Source organism: Hemitrygon akajei, chromosome 14 (assembly GCF_048418815.1).
Source record: "Hemitrygon akajei chromosome 14, sHemAka1.3, whole genome shotgun sequence".
Lineage (NCBI taxonomy): Eukaryota > Metazoa > Chordata > Chondrichthyes > Myliobatiformes > Dasyatidae > Hemitrygon > Hemitrygon akajei.
Genome location: NC_133137.1, coordinates 69,495,321 through 69,509,126, shown reverse-complemented (window position 1 = coordinate 69,509,126; position 13,806 = coordinate 69,495,321). Strand labels below are relative to the sequence as shown.

At 42.2% G+C, this 13,806-nt stretch overlaps 1 long non-coding RNA gene across 1 annotated transcript in view; it reads left to right on the top strand.

Moving 5' to 3' along the window:
* The window catches only part of LOC140738676 (uncharacterized), a 39,415-nt gene that overhangs the window by 12,231 nt on the left and 13,378 nt on the right, over positions 1–13,806 (top strand). Inside the window, exon 2 of the long non-coding RNA XR_012101419.1 lies at positions 5,352–5,463. This is a non-coding gene — a long non-coding RNA (uncharacterized lncRNA). The remainder of the gene's footprint in view (positions 1–5,351; positions 5,464–13,806) is intronic.

Sequence of the window (13,806 nt, the reverse complement as noted above, 5' to 3'; positions counted from 1 at the left end):
TAGTCAGCTCCATCTTGGGCACTTGCCTACAAAGTACCCAGGACATCTTCAGGAAGCGGTGTCTCAGAAAGGCAGCGTCCATTATTAAGGACTTCCAGCACCCAGGGCGTGACCTTTTCTCACTTTTTACCATCAGGTAGGAGGTACAGAAGCCTGAAGGCACACACTCAGCGATTCAGGAACAGCTTCTTCCCCTCTGCCATCGGATTCCTAAATGGACATTGAACCCTTGGACACTACCTCAAATTTTTTAAATATACAGTATTTCTGTTTTTTGCATGATTTTTAATCTCTTCAATATATGTATACTGTAATTTATTTATTTATTATTGTTTTATTTTTTCTTCTGTATTATATATTGCATATTGCTGCTGCTAAGTTAACAAATTTCATGTCACATGCCAGTGATAATAAACCTGATTCTAATTCTGATTCATTATGTATCTTCCTTTGTCTCATCCTTTTGCTAAGGTCTGGACCTGTTGCAACACTTCCCTAAATTTCTGCATTAATTTCTGTAGAAATTCCCAAACAGACCAGGATGGTTCACCAACATAAAATCTTGGTACCTCACTTCTTATACTAGAAAGTAGTTTGATTGTATCTTTTGATTATTTAAAATTACCTGGATGATTAACTTTAATAGGGTAAAGTTCCATGGACAAACTATATCAAATCCTTAGTTTTTGTCTGATGACCACTTAAATTATCATGGAAGGTTTTACCAGATATAAATATTTGTTTGGGGAAATGTAAGTATTCTCAGGACTGACAAAATTATGTGTTGAACTCAAAACACAAGGTGCGGAATCACATTTTCTTAAAGACTGCCACGTAATTAAGTATGAAATTTAAACTGTTATTCAAAGTGTTTCCCATTATAGTCACTGTATTTATGTAACCCAATGATTTTTACTTCTTTATCTGATTTTAAGCTACATAGATCATTGTTTCGTGCTTACCATGAATGCTTATTTCATATTGAATTTTATAGTGTCATCTAGTGGTAACTTCTACAAGACATATTTAGGATTTAAGTTTCATGTTATAATAGCCCAGTTAAAATATTTAACCACTTCTATGCTGAAAAACCTAGAAATGTAAATAAATGGTAAGGATTATTTTCAGCACCAACCATGTGAAGAAACAGTTCCACAGCAGAAAGCGATTGTAACAATTTTTGGTTCAAATTGCGCCATATTGAATCATGACTATGTATTTCCCAGAAGCTGCATCAGTTTTGATAGTGCATATTTGTGGGTCAGATGCACATTGAATAATGTCATTTTTGTGCAACATCATTTCAAGCTCACTTCCATGCATTCTCTCTTTTGCCGTGCCTTCATAGTACCAGTCTCCACTCTCTCCATCACCTCCCACCTGCCCCCTGGACTTCCCACGTGAATGCTGCTTATACGATGCCATGTGCCTATGATGCTGTTGCCAGTCCCACACCTTACTCAGTGCCAACACCCAAGGAAAGTACAATCCAATCCTCACAGAGGTCCTGATAAGAACAGAAGTAAAAGCAACAGTAGACCATCAACTCTTTGTGCTTACTCCACCATTCAGTAACATCATAACTCTCTTTTACTTCAGTGCCACTTTGCTGCACTAAATCTATATCACTTAATTGCTAAAAATCTATTTCCATCTTCATCATACTCTTTGTCTGAGCAACTTGGGCGGAAAATTGCGAAGATCTTAATTTTCCAGTAAAAAGTTCCAATATGCTCTGGCATTATTCTGAGAGTGTGATTCCAGGCCAGGAGATATATCATCCTTGCATTTGCCCATCATTTAGTTTGTGTAATTTTTCCTCAAGGGCAAGACCCCCTATCCAGAAATCATTTAATTGCTCTCACTCCATTCTGCGGTAGAAAGTCTAAATATTCCAACTTCAGTCTCATTGGATCTTATGTAATTGTTATAAAAAGTCTTTAAGCTCGACTCGAACCTTCCTGCAATAAATACCATAATCCTTTCAAACTCACTAGCCCTTAACAGAATCCTCTCCTAACCACCAACCCTGAATGTAACCTAAACCTATGTTCAAATCATGATGTCCCTTGACTAAGACCTTCAGGGAACTCTTATTTGCAGTTTCCTTTCACATGTTTTATACTGGTAGCGCACACAAAGAAATTAGTGGAAAGATCATTCAGTAATGCTCAGAGCCTTGATGAGCCCACTGCCAAAACAACTGCTGGTGCATTATGCGATCATCATTTAGTCCATTGCACTGAATGCAAATGAACTTCGAGGCCCAAGATTACTTTTGTGCATGATAATTATGTTTTGCTTTAACGTAATTAATATATAAAACCATTTTCAAGAATTTCCCTTGCTAAGAAAACAAAACAGACTTTTTAAAATCTTTAAAACTGTCTTCATTTGCCAAAGATTTGGCCTAAATCAAAGGAGTTCTCAATTATCATTATATTAAATTTATTATAGACACCATAATTTAACACTGGACAAAAGAATGATTAAATTGAATACTAAATGATGTGTGGATTATTGAAATGTATTTCCCCATAGAAATAAAATTTCCTCCCTCTATTAAGTTGTTTATTAAATTGATAGTAGGCAATGCTATTGATACTTCCACATTAAAATAGTCATCACGATTACAAGGTTTTCTACAATTAATTTTAATTTGCAAATCCATTACATTAAATAATATCCATATGATTAAGTTAATACCATTGTTTTTACTGATGTTTCCATTTTATTTAAGTGGTATTTAATGATTACAAAGATACTCTCCCAGACACAGAAATTCTGTCCTGGAAGATGAAAATCAGATATTTTGTGGTGAAAGAGATTATGTTAGAAATGTACTAAATTACAGTAAATACCTGACACTGTAAATGTTTTGTGGTCCAAGCAAGCAAAGTTCAACTTTGAAAAACTTCTACACTTTCCCAAACTGCATTTATCTTTTGTGTGTGTTTTTTTGTACTGCTTGGTATCTGGAGTAATGATTATTTTGTTTGCCTTACACTTGTGTACATGAAACAGCATTAAACAATCTTGAATCTCTTGAATATACTGCAAAAAAAAAATCAGAATCAGTTAGCTTTATTATCACTGATGTACAGGTATGTCATGAAATTTGTTGTTCTGCAGCAACAGTATAATGCAATACATAAAAATACTATATGTTACAATAAGAAATATAAAAGGAACATAAATAAATAGTGCAAAAAGACAGCAAAATAATTAAGTTCAAAGTAAAATTTATTATCAGAGTACATACATATCATCACATTCAACCCTAAGGTTCTTTTATGCGGGCATACTTAACAAATCTATAAAACAGTAACTGTAAACAAACTGTGCAAATGCAGATATAAATAAATAGCAATAAATAAAAAGCATGAAATAACAATATAACATAGTCCTTAAATGAGTGTTGCAGTCCCCTTTTGTTCAAGATCCTGATGGTTGACGGTTAGTAACCGTTCTTGAACCTGGTGGTGTGAGTCCTGAGGCTCTTGTACCTTCTATCTGATGGCAGCAGTGAGAAAAGAGCATGGCCTGGGTGGTGACGATCTTTGATGATAGATGCTCTTTTCTACAGCAACATTTCATGTAGATGTGCTCAATGGTTGGGAGGGTTTTACCCGTGATGGACTGGGCCAAATTAACTACCTTTTGTAGGATTTTCCACTCAAAGGCATTGGTGTTCCCATACCAGGCCGTAATGTAGCCAGTCAGCACACTTTCCACCAAACATCTATAGAGGTTTCCCAAGGTTTTCCATGAAATGCTGCACCTCTGCAGACTCCCAGAGGAACCGTCATGCTTTCTTATCAATTTTATATGATGGGTCCAGGACAGGTCCTGAGATAGTGACATCCAGGAATTTAGAGTTACTGACCCTCTCCTCCTCTGATTCTCGATGATTACTGGCTCATGGACCTCTGGTTTCCCTCTCCTGAAGTCTACAATCAGTTCCATGGTCTTACTGACGTTGAGTGAAAGGTTGTTATTACACTATTCAGCAAAGTTTTCATTCTCCCTCCTGAATACTGATTCATCACCACCTTTGATACAGTCCACAACAGTGGTGTCATCAGCAAACTTGTACATGGTGTTGGAGCTGTATTAGCCACTCTGTCATAGGTGTAAAGCGAGTAGAGCAGGGGGCTAAATACACATCCCTGTGGTGCTTTTGTGCTGATGGAGATTGTGGAGGAGATGTTTTTGTCAATTTGAAATGTCTGGAGTCTGCAAGTGAGGAAATCCAGGATCCAACTGCACAAGGGGGTATTGAGGCCCAGGAATTGGAATTTACTGATTAGTTTTGAGGGGATGACGGTGTTAAATGCCAAGCTGTAATCAATAAAGTGTGTCCTGATGTGTGCATCTTTGCTGTCCAGATATTCCAGGGTTCTGTGAAGACCAAACGAGATAGCATCTGCTCTAGACCTTCAGTAGGCCAATTGGTGCAAATCCAAGTTGCCATTCAGACAGGAGCTGATATGCTTCAACACCAGCCTCTCAAAACACTTCATCACTGTGGCTGCCAGTGCTACTGGGCGTTAGGCATTGAGGTACCAGTACAATTGAAGCCTGCTTGAAGCAGGTGGGTACCACACACTGCCAGAGCAAGAGTTTGAAGATATCCATGAATACAGCAGCTAGTTGGTTGGCACAGGTCTTCAGTATTCAGCCAAGTACTCCATCCAGATCAGATGATTTCCTTAGATTCACTCTCTTGAAGGCACCCCACACATCACCTTCTGATTCTGAGACCAAAGGATCATCGGGAGACATTGGGGTGTGCGATGATTCCTCCCTTTTCTGGTGATCAAAGTGAGCATTGAGCTCACCTGGAAGTGAAGTTCTGTTGTCCTCTATGTCACAAGATTTAGCTTTGTAGGAGGTTATGGCATTCAAAGCTTGCCACAGCTATCGAGCATCCCTCGTTGATTCCAGTCTTGTCTAGAATCTCCACTTCACCCGAGAGGTGGCTTTCCAGAGATCATACCTGCACCTCTTCACCTCCAGCCTCGAATGCCTCTGATTTGGCTCTCAGCAGGTTCTGAATTTCATTGTTCATTCAGGGTTTCCGACTAGACAAAACCCTGAATAATTTTGTGGGGACACACTCATCCACAGCTGTTTTAATAAGGTCTGTAATGACCCTGGTGGAGTCATTCAAGTCCTCAGATGAGTTCTTGTACACAGCCCAGTCCACTGATTCAAGGCAATCCTGTCACCGCTCCTCAGTCTCCAGCAACCACTACTGTTCATGGGCTTATGGACTGTTCAAAAATCTAATGGAAGCGGGGAAGAAGCCGCTGCTAAAACATTGTGTATCTTCTCCTCTCTGACGGTAGTAATGAGAAGATGGCATTGAGGCGAAGCGTTTTGATGATGTCCTCAATGGTGAGGAGGCTATGTCCATGATGGAGCTGCTTTGTGTGATCTCTACAACAGTCGTGGCAAAATGTAAGTAAAATAAAACCAATCAAGCTGAGAAGTGCTGTTGTTGAAACATTTCACCTTAATAATATAATGAATATTAACGGAAAAGAAATACTGGAGATATTCCACAGTTCTAGAAAAAAAGCAATAGATTGGAGGTTGGGTGGAGAATATTTTAAGGTTCACTGTAAACAGTTTAATTGTCCAGAAAACAAAATTATTCACATAAAATATTACTTAAGACCAAATTAAACACAATTTGAGAAAGATTAGGATATCACCTGTCAAAATCTTACAATATAATTTAGCTTAAAAAGAAACATTTGCATAGATTATGACATTACACTGTATGCAAACATATTGACATATGAAAGAACTCTATCATTCTTCCTCTCAACTTTTAGACTTCTTCAAGCAAGACTAGATCTCCTACATTCAAACATTCAGTCTTAAAGCTATCAGCCACATTAACTTCCAATCCTTTCCATAATCTGTCAGGCACAGTAGTAATATCTCACTTGTAATGTGCTGACAATCTTACCACTACAGTCCAAGTACTACCATAAGTATTACAATGTTTTATGATTGACATGATCTGAGTGTTTTATGCATACTTATTTAGTTTATGAAATTTAAAGATCTTATTTTACTTTAACATTTGCCTTGCATAAAGTACTAACATAACAATCGCTTTGCACTGAGTGCTAACATTTTTAATACTGTTGGGGACAAATAATCAGCTGGCTTTAGTTCAAAAGTATTGATTAAATATGTATCCTTCAGTGTTATCTCCCTATCAGTGTGTTTGGTAATAATGGACAGTTATGGAAGTCCTATCATTGTCAATGCTTATGCCCTTCCAACAATTAGGAACCTAAAAGGCCTGTGGAATAATTTGAGCATTTTATAATCAGTTATGTCAAATGGTGCAATATTATGTAGGTGAAGAGAGCCAAAATGTCACTCAAGGAACTGACAATGGCCAGGAAAGGGGCTGGGAGACAGAGCAAGAAGCCTGGAGCCTTATTGAACAACCAACAGTGAAATATGATTGCCCAAGATCTCTGGTAAATTTATTGAAAGTTTAATTTCTTTGATGCTTCTTTTGTTTCATCCAAAATAATATTTTTGATGGTTAGGATAACTGAGGTACATAAACACTCATTCTACTTCACCATTTTCTCCGTGGATTGTCACCTTGTCGTGGTGGAGAAGCCTGTGTGGTCCTGAGATCCCGAGAGTGATGCTGTCTGGAGCTATGCTCCTGGTAGGGTCATTCATGGCGGTAAGGTCGAGGGTGAGGTCCCTGACAAAGATCAATCCAACCAAGACCTCAACGGTGGAACAGGCAGATGAAGTTACTTTGAACTCAACAGCTGTGAAAGCGGATGAAGGCTGCAACAAATCCATCAGCTCCAATCGTCGTGGTTTTCATGCCATTGGAATCAGTTGGTTGATTTGTGAAGTATGCAACTTCACAATGATGTGGAGTGCAACATCAAGTACACGTTAAACAAATACATGCACAGGCATCTTCGCTCTGTGAGCTACATCTTCAAGTGATCAATGGAACAAAGACCATCATCCTTAACCTCGAGGGATAGCGACAGCAACTTCGCCATACAAGATGTTTATGAAGTGCTCGTCTGCTTTGCATTTCAAAGCTGTTTTTCCATTTCATCCACAAGTGTCAAATACATTGCAGAAATTTAAAGGAGACAGTTTCCAAAATTATAAACTCAAGAGATTCTGCAGATGCTGGAAATCCAGAGCAGCATGCACAAAATGCTGGATGATCTCAGCAGGTCTGCAGCATCTATGGAAATGAGCACAGACATTTCAAGCCGAGACCTTCATCAGGACTGGAGAGGAAGAGGGAAGAAGCCAGAATAAGAAGGTGTGGGAGAAGAATGAGTAATGCTAGAAGGTGATAGGTGAAACCAGGTGGGTAGGAGATGGGAGATGAAGTAAGAAGCTGGGAGTGAAAGATTACTGAGGTACATATACATTCATTCCAGGTGAAAGAATCTGATTGGAGAGGAGAGTGGACCAGTGGAGGTAGAGAAGGAAGAGGCGCACCAGAGGCAGGTGAGGAGAGGAGAAGAGGTAAGAGGGGTCAGAGTGGAGAATTGAAGAAAACAGACAGGGGAGGTGGAAAAATTACAGGAAGTTGGAAAAATTGATGCTCATGCCATCCAGTTCGAAGCTAAAAAAAATACGAAGTGTTGCTCCCCCACCTAAGAGTGGCCTTATGTAAAGGAGGTCATGGGCCAACATGAAGGAATGGGAACACAGATTGGAACCAAAATGGTTGGCTACTGGGAAATCTTACCTTTTGTGGGTGGAGAGAAGATCCCTGACAAAGCATTCTCCTAATTAATGTCCGGTCTCACCAGTGTAGAGGAGACCACATTGGGGGGCACCAGTTAGAGTAAATTACCCCAACAGGTTCACAAAGGAAGTGTTGCCTCAACAGGAAGGACTATTTTCAGCACTCAATGGAGGTGAGGAAGGAGGGGAATGGGCAGGTGTAGCACTCCTTCTACCTGCAGGAATAAGTGCCATGAGGGAGATTGGCTGGGAGGGACAATTGGACCAGATGTCATAAGGGGGACAGGAGGCTGGACCCAAGTGCAGGACGCAGGCACTTAAGTACTAGAGGCAGGACAGGAACAACTAAACGATAGACAAGATGTGGTGACCATGGTGTGCGTGAGGGACATGACGTTCAAGGTGATTCTGGGGTTCCGGGAGAGTCTTAGAGTTCAGGCAAGGCAGGACCTTGGAGTTCACTGAGCAGGCCGCATAACTCCTGGGCAGGGCCCCGACCTCCCAGGCAGAGAACAGGGGCCTGGGCAGGTCACAGGATACCTGGGTAGGTTGCGGGGCACAACTCATCAGCAGCAAGGGATAGGTAGGGGCAGAGACCTCTGGGCAGGCCACATAACTCCTAGACAGGGCCCAGACCTCCCAGGCAGGAACACAGGGGCCTGAGCAGGTCGCAGGGCACCTGGGTAGGTTGCAGGGCACAACCCATCGGCAGTGAGGGATGGAAAGGAGCAGAGTCCCCCACCAGGCAACGGCAGTCCAGCCAGGCTTGCCCAACAGAGGCAAGGGATAGGAAGGGAACTAGGTCCAGGGTGACTGCCAGACTCAAAGAACTCATCTTTACCAAGGGGATATCTCCCTCTCCCCCCAGTCCCAGAGCCCCCTATATACACCGCCAGCCGATGGGCATCAGGTGCGCCTCCTTGAGTCCCAACAAGCCACAATGATCCACAGGTGTCACTAATTGGGCTCAAGGGTGAAAGGAGGGACAGCTACAAGACCTGGAGTCCGCGGACCGGATCAAGACCCAGAATGCGTGCTCCGGACTGGACCATAACACCAGGTCATCATGCAGGGAGCAATCCCTGCAAAAAGCAGAGAGTAGGGGGAGGCAAAGCTCTTACCCAGAACCTTATGACAGTACAGTGGAACAGCTTGTAGAACCAGAATGTTCACTTGAGCTCCTGTTTCATCCCACATCTCAAAGACATGCAGGATTGCTGGTTAATTAATTGATCATTGTGCATTGCCCCTCGTGTAGGTGAGTGCGAGAATTGATAGGAATTCAAGGAGGGAAAGAGTTGTGAAGAAATAGGAGTCCAGTCAAAGCAGCACAGGGTCAGCGGGCTGAATCATATGGAACTACAGTCAAATATGCAAATATGTGGGTTTACTATCTTTCAAACTACTGTATTGGCAGAAGCATGGAGACACAAGACTGCAGATGGTGGTGCAGGTACTACTCAATAGCTGAATAATTAACATCAGAAAACCATGGTAAATACACAGTAAAATAGCTCTTACTTTACAACAGATTACTTCTGACTGCTCTTTCCAGAACCAAAGACCATAAGATCATAAGACATAGGAGCAGAATTAGGCCATCTGGCCTATCAAGTCACTCCACCATTCAATCATGGCTGATAGTTTCTTTTTCTCCTCCTCAACCCCAATTCCCGGCCTTCTCCCCGTAACCTTTGATGCCATGTCCAATCAAGAACCTATCAACCTCTGCCTTAAATACACACAACGATCTGGCCTCCACAACTGCATGTGGCAACAAATTCCACAAATTCACCACCCTTTGGATAAAGAAATTTCACTGCAACTCTGTTTTGAAAGGGTGCCCCTCTATCCTGAGGCTGTGCCCTCTTGTCCTAGATGTTCTCACCATGGGAAACACCTTTTCCACATCTACTCTGTCTAGGCCTTTCAATATTAGAAAGGTATCAATGAGATACCCCCCTCATCTTTCTGAATTCCAGTGAGTGAAGACCCAGAGCCATCAAATGTGCCTTGTATGATAACCCTTTCATTCCTAGAATCATCTTTCTGAACCTTGTCTGGACCCTCTCCAATGTCAGCACATCCTTTCTAAGATGAGTGGCCTAAAACTGTTCGCAAGACTCAAGGTGAGGCCTCACTAGTGCCTTATAAAGGTTCAGCATCACATCGGACCTCTTGAAATGAATGCTAACATGACATTTGCCTTCTTTAACACCAGCTCAACCTGCAAGTTACCCTTCAGGGTATTCTGCACAAGGACTCCCAGTGTCCCTCTGCATCCTACCTATTTCCTCAGCTCTACCTGCCACTCTACCAGTCTTTGTATCATCTACAAATTTGGCAATAAAGCCATCTATTCTATCATCTAAATCATTTATATACAGCATATAAAAAGAAGTGGTCCCAACACCGACCCCTGTGGAACATCACTAGTCACTGGCAGCCAACCAGAAAGGGATCATTTTATTCCCACTTGCAGCCTCCTACCTATCAGCCAATGCTCTAACCATGTTAGTAACTTCCCTGTAATACCACAGGCTCTTAACTTGGTAAGCAACCTCATGTGTGGCACCTTGTCGAAGGCCTTCTGAAAGTCCAAATATAAAACATCCACTGCATCCCTTTTATCTATTTGTAATCTCCTCAAGGAATATCAACAGGTTCGTCAGGCAGGATTTTCCCTGAAGGAAACCATGCTGACTTTGTACTATCTTGTCCTGTGTCACCAAGTACTCCGTCACCTCATCCTTAACAATTGATTCTAACGTCTTCCCAACCACTGAGGTCAGGCTAACTGGTCTATAATTTCCTTTCTGCTGCCTTCCTCCTTTCTTAAAGAGTGGAGTAACATTTGCAATTTTCCAGTCCTCTGGCACCATGCCAGAGTCCAATGATTTTTGAAAGATCATTTCTAATGCCACCACAATCTCTAACACTACATCTTTCAGAACCCTAGGGTGTAGTTCCTCTGGTCCGGGTGACTTGTGTACCTTTAGGTTTTTCAGCTTTTTGAGCACCTTCTCTCTTGTAACAGTAACTGCACCTGCTTCTCTTCCTTCACACACTACAACAACAGGCATACTGCTAGTGTCTTCTACAGTGAAGACTGATGCAAAATTATCATTTAGTTAACCAGCCATCTCCTTGTTCCCCGTTATTATTTCTCCTGCCTCATTTTCTAGCGGTCCTATATCCACTCTCATTTCTCTTTTATTTGCACTATCCACTTTGATATTGTTTGCTAGCTTGCTTTCATATTTCATCTTTAACCTTCTAAAGACTTTTTTAGTTGCTCTCTGTAGGTTTTTTAAAACTTCCCAATCCTCTATCTTCCCACTAATTTTTGCTTTGTTGTATGCCCTCTCTTTTGTTTTTACATTAGCTTTGATTTCCCTTGTCAGCCACGGTTGTACTATTTTGCCATTTGAGTATTTCTTCATTTTTATAATACACATGTCCTGCACCTTCCTCCCAGAAATGCTGACATCCCTGCCAGCAGCTCCTTCCAATTTACTTTGGCCAACTCCTCTCTCATACCACTGTAATTTCCCTCACCACTGAAATACTGCTACATCAGACTTTACTTTCAAATTTCAAGTTGAACACAATCATATTGTTTTCACTGGTTCCTTGTGGTTCTTTTACCTTAAGCTCCCTAATCGCCTCCAGTTCATTACATAACAACCTACTAGCTGATCCCCTAGTAGGCTCAACAATAAGCTGCTCTAAAAAGCTATCTCTTAGGCATTCAACAAACTTACTCTCCATTACCAACCTGATTTTCCCAATTGACCTGCATGTTAAAATCTCCCATGACTACCATAACATTGCCCTTTTGACGAACCTTTTCAATTTCTTGTTGTAACCTGTGGTCCAGCTCCCAGCCACGGTTGGGAGGCCTGTATATAACTGCCATCAATGTCCTTTTACCCTTGCAGTTTCTTAACTCAACCTACAAGGATTCAACATCTTCCGATCCTTTGTCACATCTACTGATTTGATGCCATTCTTTAACAGTAGAGCCACACTACCCCCTCTGCCTACCTTCCAATCCCTCTGATAAAACGTGTAACCTCAGACATTCAGCTCCCAACTACAACTATCCTTCAGCTACAATTCAGTGCTGGCCACAACATTATACCACACCTGTAATATTGCAACAAGATCATCCACCTTACTTCTTATACTAGGCATAGTTAGATACAGACCTCGAGTACCGCATTTGCTATCCTTTCTGACTCTTCATCTCTAATGATTTGATACTCAGCCTGTTGGCTGCAACTAAGTCCCATTACCTGCCTGCCCTTCCTGACAGTCTAACTGCATGCTATCTTTACTTTCTTCCCCATCCGTCCTATCCTGAGTATTTTCACTCCAGTTCCCACTCCCCTGCCAAGAGAGTTTAAACCCTCCCGACAGCTCTAACAAACCAGGTGCAACTTGCAGATGCGAGAAAGAGAGATACAATGATTTCCAGAAGAGAATACAGGCATGAGAAATGCTCCTGTTCTGCAAGTAATCTGCACGTTCCCGTTCATCAATGAGACAAAAGTCCTCAGGGAACTGAGAAGAAGTAGTGGCGTGCACCTGGTGTGAGGTAGATGTAACAGGGGCGAGACAAGCCACAAGGCGCTCACAAATACCTAGGAATTCTTCACCCATTTCTCTTCTCATCTTGCGGCTTGCTTGCCTGTACTCGTTCAGAACAAGCGTCTGTGCTGATGAGTGGCATCCAGCAGAGCTCAAACAGATGATCCTTGAGCCTCCCGAGTCAGATCTGTTCATTCAACCGACTCTGCTTGTGCACACAGTAAGGAAGCAAGAATAATCTTTCAGCTCATGTAATGGCCACGGGGGACGGCTGGGAGATATAAATCACCCCAGTAAATGAATTTATATTCTGGAAATGATGAGACTTGAGCATGCGATCTCCTGAAGCTGCAGCAAATTGTCGGTCAGGTGGGTCCTTGGCATTTTGTTATTATCACCTCTGACTTGTTCTTTTTATCTGCTCATCTGAAACCTCTCAGTCAAAACTAGGAGGCTGTTGTGCCCAAGTCAGACGTCAAGACACACTCAATTTAGCCTGCCTGTTGCCTAATAGTCCCATGTGTCCCAATTCATGAAATGTGACCCTTTAATCTAGGTATGACTTCTCATCCCTCTTGTTATAGAGAATTTAGTACCGATCAAACAAAGACAAAGCAGATAACGTGTTGAAGCTTGTTACCGTCTCATTTTCGGGAATTCACGGGGAACCGTTACGCGCGTCTCCGCTAACGCGAGGTTACAATTCAAATTTATACATTTAATCTAATCGCACTAGGTCAGCCGGTCTCCAGACTCTGTTTCCGCAATTTACGCATTAGCAACTGTACAATCGGTTCCTCATTGCTCCAATTACCGAACAATACACTAATCACGTCACCTCTCAGACGATTAACACCTATACAGTCGGTTCCTCATTCACGACATGATCTAGTTACCGTGAAGACAGACCCATTCCGTTTTTTCTATCATGCTCTCCCTACGATTCTGCCAACCCCCAGTCCTCAAGCTAAACCCCTTTCCTTCACAAGAGTCCTCCTTTTTGATCGCTAGATCGACCCTACTCCTCATCATCTGGAAACGGGGTTTCATAATCAGGGGTTAGAGGCCACAGTTTAAGCGAGCGTCTTCATCATAATCAGGATCAAATGACAGGAACTCAGCGGGCCAAGCCAGGGATAAAAAGTACAGTGGACATTTCGGGCCGAAACCTTTCGGCAGGACTGGAGAAATACCGGGAGGCCATATGACCCCAACAGACCCACAGGTGAAGTGTCGCCTCACCTGGAACAAGAGCCCTGAATGGTAGTGAGGGAGGAGGTGTAGGGGCAGGTGTAGCACTTGTTCCGCTTGCAAGGATAAGTGCCAGGAGGGGGGATCAGTGGGGAGGGACGAATGGAGAAGGGAGCCGCGTAGGGAGCGATCCCTGTGGAAAGCAGAAAGTTGGGGAGAGGGAAAGATGTGCTTGGTGGTGGGATCCCATTG